General features: G+C 37.2%; 1 long non-coding RNA gene across 1 annotated transcript; it reads right to left on the reverse strand.

The window, feature by feature from the left end:
- Positions 1 to 11,445: 11,445 nt before the first annotated feature.
- LOC109052353 lies at positions 11,446 to 13,168 on the reverse strand. The gene is made up of 4 exons (XR_006153532.1): positions 12,635 to 13,168; positions 12,054 to 12,125; positions 11,908 to 11,973; positions 11,446 to 11,563 (listed from the first exon to the last, which is right to left on the reverse strand). It is a non-coding gene; the product is annotated as an uncharacterized LOC109052353 (long non-coding RNA).
- Positions 13,169 to 14,529: the final 1,361 nt, after the last annotated feature.

Genomic DNA, 14,529 nt, shown 5'->3' on the forward strand with positions numbered 1-14,529 from the left:
AAGAATGTCTTCATCTGCTGTATTTGTTGAGCTCCTATAAACTTGTTTTAGATCACACATATCCCTTCTCCTCTGCATGTGAGCAACACATAACCAGAGCTGACCACTGTGAAGAGGAGATGTTGGTTTTTTTTTTCTCCAGTTCGATAATCTTGATCTCCTGCATGGAAAAAAAAACCCCCAGTTTTCAGACAGTGAAAGATTGATGGATTTCTCTGGAAAGCATTCCCCTATCTTCGTTTGATGTCTAAAACGTTTCCTTTTTGGTTGTAGGAGGCTCCGTCGTGTCGTAGGTCCGAAAAGGAAAACTGATTGGACTCCACGAGGCCCGAAGAAAAGCGGAAAAGATCCAGATGTCCATTCTTACTCTTAAAGCTTCACCACAGCTCTCTGATGCGCTAGATAGTAAATTTTATATTTTTTCTGGTTAAAATTTAAAACAGCTAGTTTAGGTTGGTAAACCCACTTTCTGTTCTGATTTAAAGGGAGGTGTGATATAGAGCTGCTAGAGTTTAAAGGGCTCAGATGAAAAAGCAAAGATTTTCCCCTGATCAACCCAACCCCTTCTGAATCTGAGTGACATCCATAATGAGTTCTTCACGCAATGCCACATTCTCAGGCTTCTCATAGAAGATCGGGTTTCCCTTTCATAAGCTCCAAAAAGCTTTCCCCCCCAGTTGAGGATATGTCTTTATCTGTCACCTTATTCTTTAACCCTTTCATGTTTGATGTTGGTTGAAGGTAGGAAGTGTGATACTTTGAGTGAAGCTTGGGAACCTCCACTTCGCTCGATCAGTATTTTTTCCAGAAAATGGCTGAGATCCAGCAGAAATGGGGTGTGGCACATATGAAGGCCCTTGAGACTTTAGGGTTTTTTATTTTTTTTAGCCGTCTCTTTTTTGATCTTTTCAAAAATTTTCCCCCTTCTGTGGTCATTTAAGCCCGTACCCTGTCACCCATGGGGAAAACTCAGAGGGAGAGGGAGTGGTGGTTGGAGGTGATCCAGAGAGAGCAGAGGGGAAAACAGATTCCCCACATGAGGTTATCAGCAGCCGTTTCATGAGGTGATTCGATTATTACACAGATTCATTTGCCTTAAAATTTAGAGACAGCGCACCCCAGACCATCAAAGTGAAAACCCTTTATATTTTTCACTAAAATTTCATTTCTTTTTTTTTCAGGGGAAAAAAAAATTTAGAAAACCCGAAAGACGAATTTTTTTTTCCTTTATCAAATTTATTTCTTGAAAGGAAATGGAAATAGAGCTGGACTCGATTCTTTTCCCTTCCCGCCCGGATGAACTTCTCACAGAGACTTTTTTTAATGCCCGGGCTCCCTTGTCACAAGTTCTGATGGCTTTTTCTTTTCCGGGAAAGGTCAAAGATTTCTGCATTTGATGGCTGTGTCCTTGCCTCTTCTCTGGATTGAGTTCAATTGTCCACCCCAGCTCATTAAATTTTCTTCCCCACTCTCTTAAGTAAGTCTTTTTAACTATTTAGCATGTTGGTTCCCCGCATGCTGTTCCCTCTTCGACCCAACTTCTCATCAGTTTTGATCTAAAGGTTTTGAGGAATTCATGGTAAAATAAAAATCCCACATTTTTTGCATGAGTTAAAAAACCCCCCGTTCCTAATTCTGTATCATATCCCCAAAACAATTTTAATAAAGGTTATACCGAGACCCCGGTGTGTTCGTGTTCTTTCAAAAATAATTCACCCTTTAAGAAAAACAGCTAGGTTTTGGGTTTTGTTCTTTGAAATACTAAAAAGAGAGAGTTTAACATTTTTAAAGGGATGTTCACCCCCAAAAAAAAATTCTTCATTAATTTCTTACCCTCTGTTTCAAACCAGTAAGAAAATTCCCTGTTTTTCTAAAGTTTTTTTTGGCCCCCCCATAGACACAAGGGGGCCTTTCACGATCACTCCAAAAATTAGCAAGGGTCTGTAAAAAAACTATGTAACATTGGGGTTTAACCCTAATTTTACGGGGCAAGAGAACTTATTTATCGTAAAGGGCTCTGCGTTTTTGGGGACGGGCTGTCAGAATCTCAAAAATATCTTACTTTTTGGTTCGAAATGAATGGGGTGAAGGTTTTAGGGTTTTGGGATGACATGAGGGTAATAATAACCCTTAAAACATATCTGGGGGTTTAGAACCCGGGAAACCCCTTTTTACCCCCCGCTTCATTTTTCAAATTAACACAACTTTTTTATATTCCCCAATTTTTTAATTAAAACAATATAAAAAAAAAGTTAAATAAAAGATAGTTTTTAAAAAAATTTCGAGTTTTTTTTCTTTTTCACATTTTTAATCCTATGGGGGAAAATAGCGGGTCCTAAAATCCCGAAAAATTTTATTCAGGGGGGTTTTTAAGGCAAATCTTTAAAATTTTTTTTTTTTGGGGGGTCTTCTGGGAAAGGGTAAACAGAGGCGGGAAAAAAGGTGGGGGTTTTCGGCTTTAAAGGCTGTCGAAACGATTTTTTAAATGTTTTAAAAAATAGAGGGCCTCCCCCATTTTTGGCACTTCTCCGCTGAAACCACCCCTTGGGAAAAAGGGGATCTTTGGCCGGGAATTCCCGAGGGAAAAATCCCGGGGGGGCTGTGTTTGGGAAGGGGTTTAAACCCTGACCAGTTTAAGGGGGAAGCTCCTCCACTGACAATCTCCCTTTGAGAGAAGGGTGGGTTCTTGGGCCCTTAAACTTTGCCGGGTGCGTTTTGGGGGATAGCAAAATCCGAAGCGGCCTGGCACCAAACCTCAAGAGTTCCGAGAATTTTTTGATATTCCTGAATGGGGGCCCCCGGGGAATTTTTTGGGGAAGTTTTTTTGTGTTTAAACAACATAAAATTCAGGCAATTCAAGTTCGACCGTGTCTTTTAAAACCCAAAAGGAAGGGTTGTGGAAAAGATCAATTTAAAATCCTGGTTCTAAAGTTTTGGAGGGTCCAAAAATTGGGGAAAAAATTGGCCCTTGGGTTGGTTTGGGAGGTTCCACAAGCCCAGGGGTTTTCCCATTAACTTCTCTTGGTCATTGCCGTGGGGGCTTAAAATTGAGAGGTGGGGGGGGGGCCCTTTAAAAAGCCTAGTTAAAATTCAGTATGTCTGGAACTTGAGCAAACGCCACAACTCTGGGGTGGCTTTCTATGGAGAATTTGCTCCAGGCTTAGGACAAATCGGCTGTACAACGGGTACGTGAGCAACATCTAGTTCTAAATTACCCGCTAAGTGGCAAGGAACTTTGTGGTTAACAGCGAGTGGGGACTCGTTATGAGGTAAAGCAAATGGATAGAGGTAATTTATTCAATTTAGCATTTTTACGTCTTCTAAAATGTTGGAATGAGGTGACCTCGGTTGAGTTAGCGGTGAACATTTCAGCAGAGGAAGATCTCAGACCAGAAGCAGCATTCAAAACCAATTCGCTCGCTCTGATCCCCGGGGGAGATCACCTCTCACCACTGCAGTTCACGGAGTTAGCCAAGTTGCAAGCAGATTTTGCAGATGTGTTTTCACACTTGCCCGGTCACAAAAACCTTATACAGCCCCACATCGAAACGATCCCCGGGGAAGTGGCACGCCGTTCGCCCCATCATTTACCGGAACACAAGAAAAAAGTGGTACATGATGAATTAATGGCCATATGCTAGGGTTGGGAGTAATAGAAGAATCGCATAGTGACTGGGCAAGCCTGAAAGTTTAAGTGCCTAAAATGGATGGCTCTGTCTGTTTCTGTGTTGATTACAGAAAGATGAATACAGTGTTGAAATTCAACGCTTATCCAATGCCCTGAGTTTATGGCTGCTTGATCGGTTAGGTTCGGCCGCTTTATTTGACACTAGATTTAAAAAAGGGTATAGGCAGATCCCCTTGTTGCCATTATCCAAGGAAACCCGCCTTAACAATGCCATTCGGTTTTCACAATTTGTTACCCCTTCCGTCGGTTGTTCGGGCTCTTGCCACCTTTCAGTGTCTCATGGATAAGATTCTCAGCCACATAGCTCGTACGCCACTGCCAATCTCGAGACGACATCATTATACACACAGTAATGACTGGCAGAGGCATATAGAGAAAAATCTGCTAGCTATCCTGCCAGTCTGGAGGGTGGCTGGACTCACGACACAAACAAGTGGAAGTGTTCAATTGGGCATGTGGAGTACGGCATCTGGGCTTCCACTTGGTCTATGGGCAGGTGCATCTCCAAATTGACAAGACTGACAAGTGATTGTGGCTTGCCCACATCCCAACACCAAAAGAAGGTGAGACAGTTCACGGGGCTGGCCCGGATATTATAGAAGGTTTGTTCATAATTATTCTGAGCTCAGCAGCCCACTGACTGATCTCACTAAAAAGAAAGCACTAGACCAAGGTAAATGCTGCCCCAGTGAAGCTGGCCTCACCTCACGGTATTACCTCTGGATGGGAATCTTCCCCTGTTCAGACCATCGCCACAGATCTCCAGTGGATCCACTGCATGAAGGATACCCAATGCAGGATCACCTGTTGGTATCTAGCTTTACAGCCTTTGTCTGTTCAAGGTAATCCACGAGGCCCAGGGGAGCCCAGATGGCTTCGGCCCGGAAGGCTTCCTCTCTAGAAATGGGGGGTGGGGGGGAGGGGGAGGTGATGGCTGCAGTGGCAGAAAGATGGGTGAGATAGCGTTTATAAGGGAGGTCAAGTGAATAATGATTAACACCTGTCTTTATTTTCAGTGATTAGGGAGAGGCGAGGGAATGGCGCTCGCAGACCTGGGAAGAGGGAGGCCAGGCCACATCTGAGAGAGAGTCTGAACAGAGTGTGTGTGTGTCCTTATGCTAGACTATGGAGGCATAGAGCTGAGCAGCACTTTATTTTTGTTCTGTTTTGTTTGGGGAGTAAATAAAGAGATTTACTCACACCCCTGACTTCCCCCTTGTCCTTCATCTTTAAAAACAAACTGCATACAATGTAATAATGATGGGCTAAACATTCATGCATTTATGGGTTAATGACAATTTTGGCTTTTAAAGAACTAAACCCTAAATTACCGTAGATGCTAGTGACTGCATTTAAATAGCACTTGTAATCATTTCATTCAACCCTTTCTATAAAAAAAATTGTGAACTGAACTGTGATAATATATAATAATGTAAAAATGTCATGCTATAATCATATTTTTATAAGAATGTTATACCTGAGGATCAGCCGTGTATCACCACTGTTAAACCTAATTGGCTGAGCTCATAGACTCAGTCACTCTTTCATAGACACACAGCTGGGCCCTCTAGTTCTGTTCTCATCTGATGAACTACAGGGACTAACAGAGAGAGAATTAAGTTAATAACTTTAAGTGTCTGTATGCAAGTGATTGTATGTAAAGAGCACTCTTGTAATCATTTCATTCACTGTTTTATACAAAAATTATAAACTGTGATAATACATACTAATAATGTAAAATGTCATGCTATAATCATATTTTTATATATGTATGTTATACCTGAGATCAGTATGTGTATCTCCACTGTTAAACTTAATTGGCTGGACTCATAGACCAGTCACTCTTCACTTAGACACACAGCTGGGCTTTGAACCTAAACTCTTCTGATGAATCTTGACTAAAAACAGAACAGGTTTAACCTCCTTTATTATGAAAGTCATCTTATATATATAATAGAATAATCATCTTAATATACTTCAAAAGGAATTTTTATGAAAAAAACACTTTTGGAGCCTTTTATGGTCTTATTGTTTTCTAATGCGTATTAAACTGCATAAATAATATACACATTTTTCCCTAACATAAAAAGGTTATTTAACATGTTACTCAAAGTACTACTGTGTCTTGAAAAAAAGGGGTTTGTCTCAGATGTTTGTGGTTCATCCATGATGGATCTGAACAGTTAGATCTCAACACTGACAAACAAATTATGAAGAGACAGACAATCCACCAAAAGCCACTACAGTAATTACACACAGCCTTATATGGTTTATTAACTCATTTATTAAACATTTAAAGATAATTGTGTATTATAAATAATAGAGTTTGTCTGTTTCAAATGGCTGAACATCACCTCTGTACATTTAAATTCAGTTTTATACCATTATCCTTACAAGGCAGAATTTGAGAGGAAAACCAATGTGTGTAGGTGCTTGGACAAGATTACATAAACAACATAAAGGTGAGATATCCTTATAGTGTTAAGAAAGACAATGCATGAGTAATATCTATAGATGTAATAAATTTCTTTGTTTGATATTCACGTGCGGTGGCGAAATTTTAACTTATTTCAGCTTTTTTACTTACATTATAAAGAAGTAAACTTTGTATATTACACACCCACAGACTAACTTTGATCAAATATTGGCTAAGAAAAGTTTTCAAAATGTTCTTGGTCACCCATTATTTACTAAATCAATAATTCCACATGAGCAAAATAAAAAACTGCTACAGTAGGTGTAAACGTTGCATGTGCAAAACAATCTGTATTCACTTTCATTTTGTCAGCAAAGTTGCCAAACCTGTTTGGAGGAGAAAAAAATCATCATCACAGGAGGTTTTAAAGTTTGATTGGTGGGTGACGAGAGACTAATTTGAAGAAAATATTTGGTAACAATTTATAATAACAGTTAAGTTTTCAACTAATTTTCTAAGTGTTTTGTTAATATTAACTAATCATTTCCTCAACAGTGTAAACCAATTGTATGAGTGCATTAATAAAGTGATATTTTAACTTGCACGAGGTGTTTAAAGTCCATTAAAAACCTGTTTTTTTTTTGTAAATAATGAAATGATAATATAAATTTTAAATGTTAAAAATATATATTCCTTATTTTTACAATTTTGTTTCTCTAACAGTCACTAACATTATGTTTGCTCTAATATTTTTATTGTAGGGAAAGCTTTTAGATGTTGAAACTGATGAAAAACTGTTGTGAACAACATCAGCACAGAAAATTAGAACAAGCTTGTGGATTCACAACGGTGTGAAGGAGGAATAATCAGAGATTTCAAACTTTGGATAAAATGTCTGAAAATCCTCAATCACAAATTCATACTAATTCTACAAATGAATAGCAAGTAGGCTGATAAGATTGGGTCATACAAAATGATACCATTTGTTAATTGCATTTTTAATGCAGGCCATATCTAATGGTGAATTCATACTTATTCACTTTTAAAAATTTTTTACAATTTGTTGGAGTCTCATTCCAAGAAACATGACCCAACTCTCATTTGGAAAACATTGCTGGTATATTACAAGCACTTTAAAGCACTACAACCGAAGGGTATGTTAAGCGAGGCCGTGTGTCACATAAGTAGGAATGTGCGAGATGCGGTGGGGCGATTTTTTGGATCATGACGAAGGGTCCGTAATAATACGAAATGTTATCTAATTAAAAATCCACACAGGGAGAGTACAAGGACTCAGTTGACTTCTTATTGTGGTTCCATGCAACGGCATTTAAAGGGTGTTGGCATGGGTGGAGCGGAAACAAAAAAAAAAAAAAAAAGGTGGCACGACAAGGGCAAAAGACGTCTTTTCTTGCAAGCGAAGCTGCCATAAAGCGTAGCTTTGGAATGGACACTATCCTCTGATCTGTAAAGCTCTCGGTCGACTTCATCCATGGATTGTTTTGATTTTCAGGGGTGTGCTTAAAACTTATTTTGTTTTTCTCGTTGGCCGTTCATTGGCAATGCTTTTTGTAGATGGTGGAAAGGCATACCGTGCTGGTTTTTGTTTTGTACTATGTTTCTCGTTAGTATACTTTTCGGTACAGACACTTGGGTTCCCGCTTGTGTGTTGAAAGCGTGCTCTTATAAATAAAGCTGAGTTGAGTAATACATCTTGTCTGCTCAGGGCGTGGCTTCGTTCTTTTTATCCAATGATTTTAAAACCAATGCATATTACGAGGTGGTAACCTACGGGAATTACGTTCTTACGCTATCATCAGCTTCACTCGAACCCATGGCACAGATCTTCAATTGTTATCATCAATATTCATATTATGTTAAAGACAGTGGTAAATTTCCACTCGGTTGGTTCAACTGGTTGTAAGGTAATTCACAGTAACCCACTTACCAGGCGTGTACCACGCAGTTTTCTATCGTGTTATTTGAGTCACTGTAAAACAGGCAACCACAACCCGTGCCATGCTTATCAACACCTCCCTGTTGGGTAGGTTTAGGTGCTGGTTTGAGCTGGTCGATCTGGCTGGTCATGTGGCTGGTCCTAAAACTGGTCCACGACCAAGCTTAAACGACCGGTTCTTTCCGCAAGCGTGAGACAGCGCATAGTTTTTAGAGCATGCATGTTCATCAATGAGTGCATTCACAACCGGCAAGCAGGAGCGGTAGGATTAGTGTCAGAAGCAGCGAGCAACGATCGCGGTGAACAGCAATGAAGCAGGGGTTTCAGTGCGGAGAATCTATGTCTTATGCTCTGCTTGCTAAAGCTCAAATTAAAGGATGGACCAGCACTGGTACGATGGAACAAAATAAACATGATTTCCACACAAACCGATGCAAAAATGCACAGAATAAGCATGTCTGGTGTGGTTAAACTAATTGAAGCATGTCAGGAACGAAAATAAAGAATCAAAAATTGTATGTTGCTTTACCAGCGACATCATTATTAAACTTGTTTAATTGCCATGATAAGCAGAATTATAAACTTACAATATTTTATCACACTCAAACATTTTGTGCGACCGCAATCTCAGTTACAATGGAGTATATACATAAGAATTTCATTATTCTAACGTAATTTGACAGGCGTCTGTAAATATTGCACACGTTCACGTACTGGGTGTATTGAAAAAAAATTCCGCCTTTTATTATCTTTCCAGTTCCACAGTTACAGAAAGCGGGGCTATAGACCACAATAAATGCCCATAAAACATGCTGACATCTTCAATAATACATTTCTAATAAAGCAGCCCATGAGCGCGCAGCATGTTCCTCTCGGTTAGAAACAACCCTTTTCATTTTTTTAGAATTAAGCGATATGACACAATAATGACTTGCACACAATATTCTCACTAAGCAACTAGACTAAAATAGAAAGAATAATTATATTCTCTCAGGTCTTCAGTTAACAAAAACAGACAACAAGGCACAAATTACAAACACGGACACAAGGCGAACAGGAACACAGAAAAATGCATTAGGAATTCGACAGCTTCTAGAGAAAAATACCTAAGTTTAAAGTACGATGGGCCTAGAAACATCATATAGTCCTATTATTATTTTTATTTTTTTTATTCCATCTCTACATAAAAATACATTTTTTGGGAATTCTAACTTAGCCTAACAGGGTGGTTAAAAGCCACCAAATAATTCACATTTCTCCCAATCGGATTACAAAAACTGAGTTTAATCACAAGTAATTTACATAGCCTAAAACAAATTGACAGCGTACACAAAAGAAATAAACTCAATGAATTTTATGGACAAAAACATCCACTTTGAACTTGGTTACTACCACATCTGTGGGTGGGAAGCCTATGGTAAAAGTAATATACTATTAAAACAAAATTGATAATAATAGAACAGTATGAACAGCACAATCGATATTTGAGTATGACGTTTACTTGCTTATTTTCCCCTCAAGCCGAATTCCGATGATTATAACTTTCCAAGACTTTTCAGAAACCTTCAAGTTTATAGTTGCCAACCTCTAAAAACAAATCTGCTTACTACGCTGTCTTTTAGCCAAAGAACTATGTAGCTTTGGGAGCCGCTCTTGGTGACCTGTACAAATGCTTCCAAGTGTGAATAGCCTGAAAACATCTGCAGCTGCAGAGGCGCTGTAGGGTGCCATCACGGCGTTGCAGTGTGGAAACGGGCATCAGACCAAGAACAGGACCAGATTGCTAAGGTGACATCAGAAACAACAATGGGACTCAGCGTAAGCCAGCTCCAGCCAGCATCACTCAGCTTCATATGCTCGATCTTTTTTCAACGAGGGCTGCTTTGTCCTTGCATGTCAGAACCCAGTGGTGGCGGAGCCAACCCAGCAATTATTGTTCCTTGATATTGTTATGAAGAAAAAAATAACCAACTAAGCGAGGCGGCGGGACATTTCAGTGTAAGCACATTGGCAAAAGTAATAGGATTCATGCAGATAGAAATATCACCACAACTTAACAAAACACTAAATGTTTTTATAAAATCTCTTGCTATTAATCTCCCCAAAACTGCAGAAACCTGCGTTAAAAACATTGAACGCAAAAAAGTTCATAGACACCATACAATTAAATAACTTCTCTTAATTAGCAAATGAAAACTACTCCTGGGTAATTCCATAAAAAGTCACATTTATTCATTTTTTCTTCCTGTCCAACTGAAGAAACAGATGGGGGTTAAAAGTCTGATTCCTCACCTGCATGAGTTGGATAAGTTTGTGATGGTAAAAAAAGAAACCAAAACATAATATATTATTTAATAAAAATTCTTACCTAGTCCATTGCCCTGTGTACAGTACGTTCACGTCAGTCTTACAAAAACATGTTCAATGCAAGTTCTCCAAAAAAAGCACACAAATAGTAGGAGAGACAAATAAAAACACATAATAAAATGCCATTCATGTCCTTTTCTGTTGGTGTTTATGGTTGTCAAGAGCATCTAGCACATGGTTTCTGATTTGTTTGACAAGTGCTCCTTTGTTTGTCATGTCTTGGCCCCGCCCCTCACCTGTCATTGCTCGTTGTCCTGCTCAATTGTTGCCTTACTTATTTCCCTTGAGTGTGATATTCTGTGTCAGATTGTTGTTTGCTCTTGAGCTCTTAGCATCAAGTTGTTTTTAATCTGTCAGTTTGTCCCAGCCCAGTTTTTTTCCCTATTGAGTCCAGGATTCTCTGCCTGTCAACCTCCCCGCTGAGCTTTTTTTTCGCATCCTGATTTATGCTCCTGGTCTACTTACTCTTATTCTCTGGTACTGATTGCCAGATTTTGACCACCATTTGTCCTGACTTTAGCAGCAGCCTGCACCTTTGTGGTTTTGCCTCTCAGATTTTCCTGCCATCCTGTGACTGTTGCCTGGCTAAGGATTAATTGTTTTTACTATTTTGGGCAAGGTTTTTTTTATTTATTCATTTATTTTTTATTAATTTTTTTGCTGAGTTTGCTCTTTCAAATAAACCCATATTTTTATTCACCTGCATTTGGGTTCTCTCTCTGTTACTGATCAGACATCATTAAAGACTGTCTGTATAGAATTTTCAAAACATTTACTACTACAAATAATAAAAACGACAATATAATAAGCTGATTCATCTCATTGACTATCATGTGATGGTTAGCTAGTAATCTTTAGTAGTACTAAGTAATAGTATTAATCACTGTATTTTCAAGTTTTCAAATGGTTAATTTTACCTTTTTTTTTAACAAGCTTAATTGAACTATATTGCAGTAATCATGTCTAACTCCTTTCATATTTACTATAGAAGATATAAATTTAAATACAATTTAAAAAAGCATTACATAGAAAGATAAGTATGCCTGGGGTTTTATACCTGTTGATCTCCTTGGCTCTTCTGAAGGTCTTTCAAGGCTCTCTCTGCTTTGGACTTCTCATCCAGAGTGCTCATGGCCTACAATACAACAGTTATAAATGCAACACACAAAATGTTGTACCATAAAAAGGCCCCTAAAACTAATTAGACACTTCAGCCAGAATTAAAAATGTCTTAATGTCATTGCATTAGATGCAAAATATCAAACTTAAGTGGCTTTTATTTAAAAATATAAAATAAATAAATAAAATACTATAACCACACTTTTAAAGATAGTTCAAAGATATCTGCTGGGTTTTAAGTTACAAAAGAATATTGTTTCCGGGACTACAGTATGTATCAAGTTTACCAATTTAGTAATGACATTCTGAGTTTTTACTATTATAAGGTAAAAAATATTATTATTATTATATATTCTTCACCTGAGATTCCAAAGTTCTGAGTCTAGCTTTCAATTTGTCATTGTCCTCTTGTAGTCTGGAAATCTCCTAAAAAGAAAGTGAAACAGACCTTCTTAATATTCAGAACGTGTATATATTTGATTTGTTCAAATGTAATAAAAAAATACCTTCTGGAGAAGTTCAGACACACCTCCTTCATTCAATGGTGCTAATTTTGGCTTACTAGACTCCTGATTTACCTAAAATCAATAAAAAAAATAGATGCTAAATGTAGTTCACCATGAACAGACATTGTACTGTCATATAGTACATTCATTTTTTTTTTTATTAAAGACACATAAAATCAAGACTGGAGTGTTGTGGTTTATTAGCTTTGAATCCATTAATATTGCTCACCTGAGGTACTCCTAAAAAACTGCTAAATAAACTCAACTTAATGCATTTCATGGGGTCATTACATACATAATCTTAAAGTTGAACCCATCACAAGATATTAAGATAAGTTATATGTTTTGACCATTTTTATTTGCTATCATTAAAGATAAGCCTGAAAAAATATATTTAAGAACATCACATGGCATGACAATCTAGAAGGACAAAAGATGTATTTCACACATTAACCTGCAAAATGTGTGAATTCTGTGCAGCCTGCAGCTGACATGCAATATTCTACAAATTAAACAACAAAAAATAACTAACTCCACCTATTAGAGACAGATGTGTTGTGTCAAACCTGCAATGAGCTCACCTTGCTGTTGGCTTTGAAGTCAGTCTTTTCAAACTCAGCTACTTGCTCCAGTAACTCTCTAATAAGTTAAAGGGGGGGAAAAAAGGTGATCATTAACTTTAAAAGGAGTCAAATCATAAGGATACATACTTTTCCTTCCTTACTATTCATTATTTTGAGATAAGTTAATTGATGTATATACAGGGTTTAAATTGGTCCAGGGCCGTCCGGGGTTTGAGCCAGGGCATATTAACTCCTGGGCTCGACATTAACGCCAGACAATAAGTTGAAGTAAAAAATAAAAATGAAAATTTTGAGGCGGAACCATAGCGCATCTCACAGCAAACAGCCGATTCATTGCTGAATGATTCCGTGCTCAGAACGAATCGGTTGAGTAAGTTTCATTAGCCCATGCATAAATATCTGATGAATCAGCCGTTCAAACGAATCGCTTGAATGAACAACTCAGTGACTCACTCATAAAACGCTCACTACTGGCACCTACTGGCGTTTTAATTGAGTTTAAAAGTGTAATTTCCACCATTTCTTGTTTGTATATTCCCAAATTTTTTTTTTTTTTAAATATAACATTATTCAATGCAATCGTATTTTTTCAGTGTAAATGATTTAATTTGATAATGTAGAGATAACAATAATCATATTATTATAATTGAATTTATAGATTAAATGTAAGAATTTGAAATGAAAGATGAAGTATTAATCTTAATGAGATTAGGGGGAAATGCCCTCCTATAAAGGTAAACATTTCCATTGGATTAATATACAAAAACATGTCCCAGGCTGACAGATAAAAATAAATAAGAACGTCAACAGCTGACGAGAGGAAAACTGATAAGAATATTGCTTCAGAATAAATAATATTTTATGATATTGAGATATATATATTATATAATATATATATATATATTATATATATATATATATATATATATATTAGTGTTGTGAAATAAATAATTGCATCCAAAATAAGTTTTTGTTTATGTAATATTTGTGTGTACTGTGTATATTTCTTATATATATATATAAATACACACATACATGCATGTGTATATTTAATTTAATATATTTACATTATAAATTATATTTGTGTGTACTGTGTATATTTCTTATATATATGTATATATATTTTCTATATATGTACTGTATATGTGTGTATTTATATTTAAATATTAAATGTAAAAAGTATTAAGTAATTAAGTAATTTTATATATTTTGTTTATATATGTGTATATTAGAATGTCGTGGAAAAGTTCATTTATTTCAGTAATTCAATTCAAACTGTGAAACTCGTGTATTAAATAAATGTAATGCACACAGACTGAAGTAGTTTAAGTCTTTAGTTCTTTAAAAAAAAAATTGTGCTGTATTTTAATAATAGTTATATTATATTATACAGGTGCATCTCAATAAATTTGAATGTCGCGGAAAAATGCCAATCAGCTAATCCACTCAAAACACCTGAAAAGGTTTCCTGAGCCTTCAAATGGTCTCTCATTTGGTTCCTGGGCTACACCAGGGGAAGACTGCTGACTGACAGTTGTCCAAACACAACCTTTGAACCCTTCAAAGGAGGTAACCCAAACATTCTTGTAAAAAAGCTGGCGTTCCAGAGTGCTGTATCCAGCTGTAACAGAAAGTTGAGGGGAAAAATGGGAAAAAAAATGCACAACCACCGGATTGTCGCAAAATTGATTCAAAAATTTGAAAAACTTCAAAAGGGAATGGACTGGGGCCACTCCACAGAAGCCGGTGCATTCCCATCGATCTTTTTTTTTTTCGTTCAAAAAAAACCCCCTAAACCGGCGTCGTCTCGAATTGGCGTACACACAAACCACTAAAACTGACTGAAAACGTTTTAAAATTAGCCAACCATAGGGGGCGCGGGAATTCTGCCA

Source organism: Cyprinus carpio, chromosome A24 (genome assembly GCF_018340385.1).
Source record: "Cyprinus carpio isolate SPL01 chromosome A24, ASM1834038v1, whole genome shotgun sequence".
NCBI lineage: Eukaryota > Metazoa > Chordata > Actinopteri > Cypriniformes > Cyprinidae > Cyprinus > Cyprinus carpio.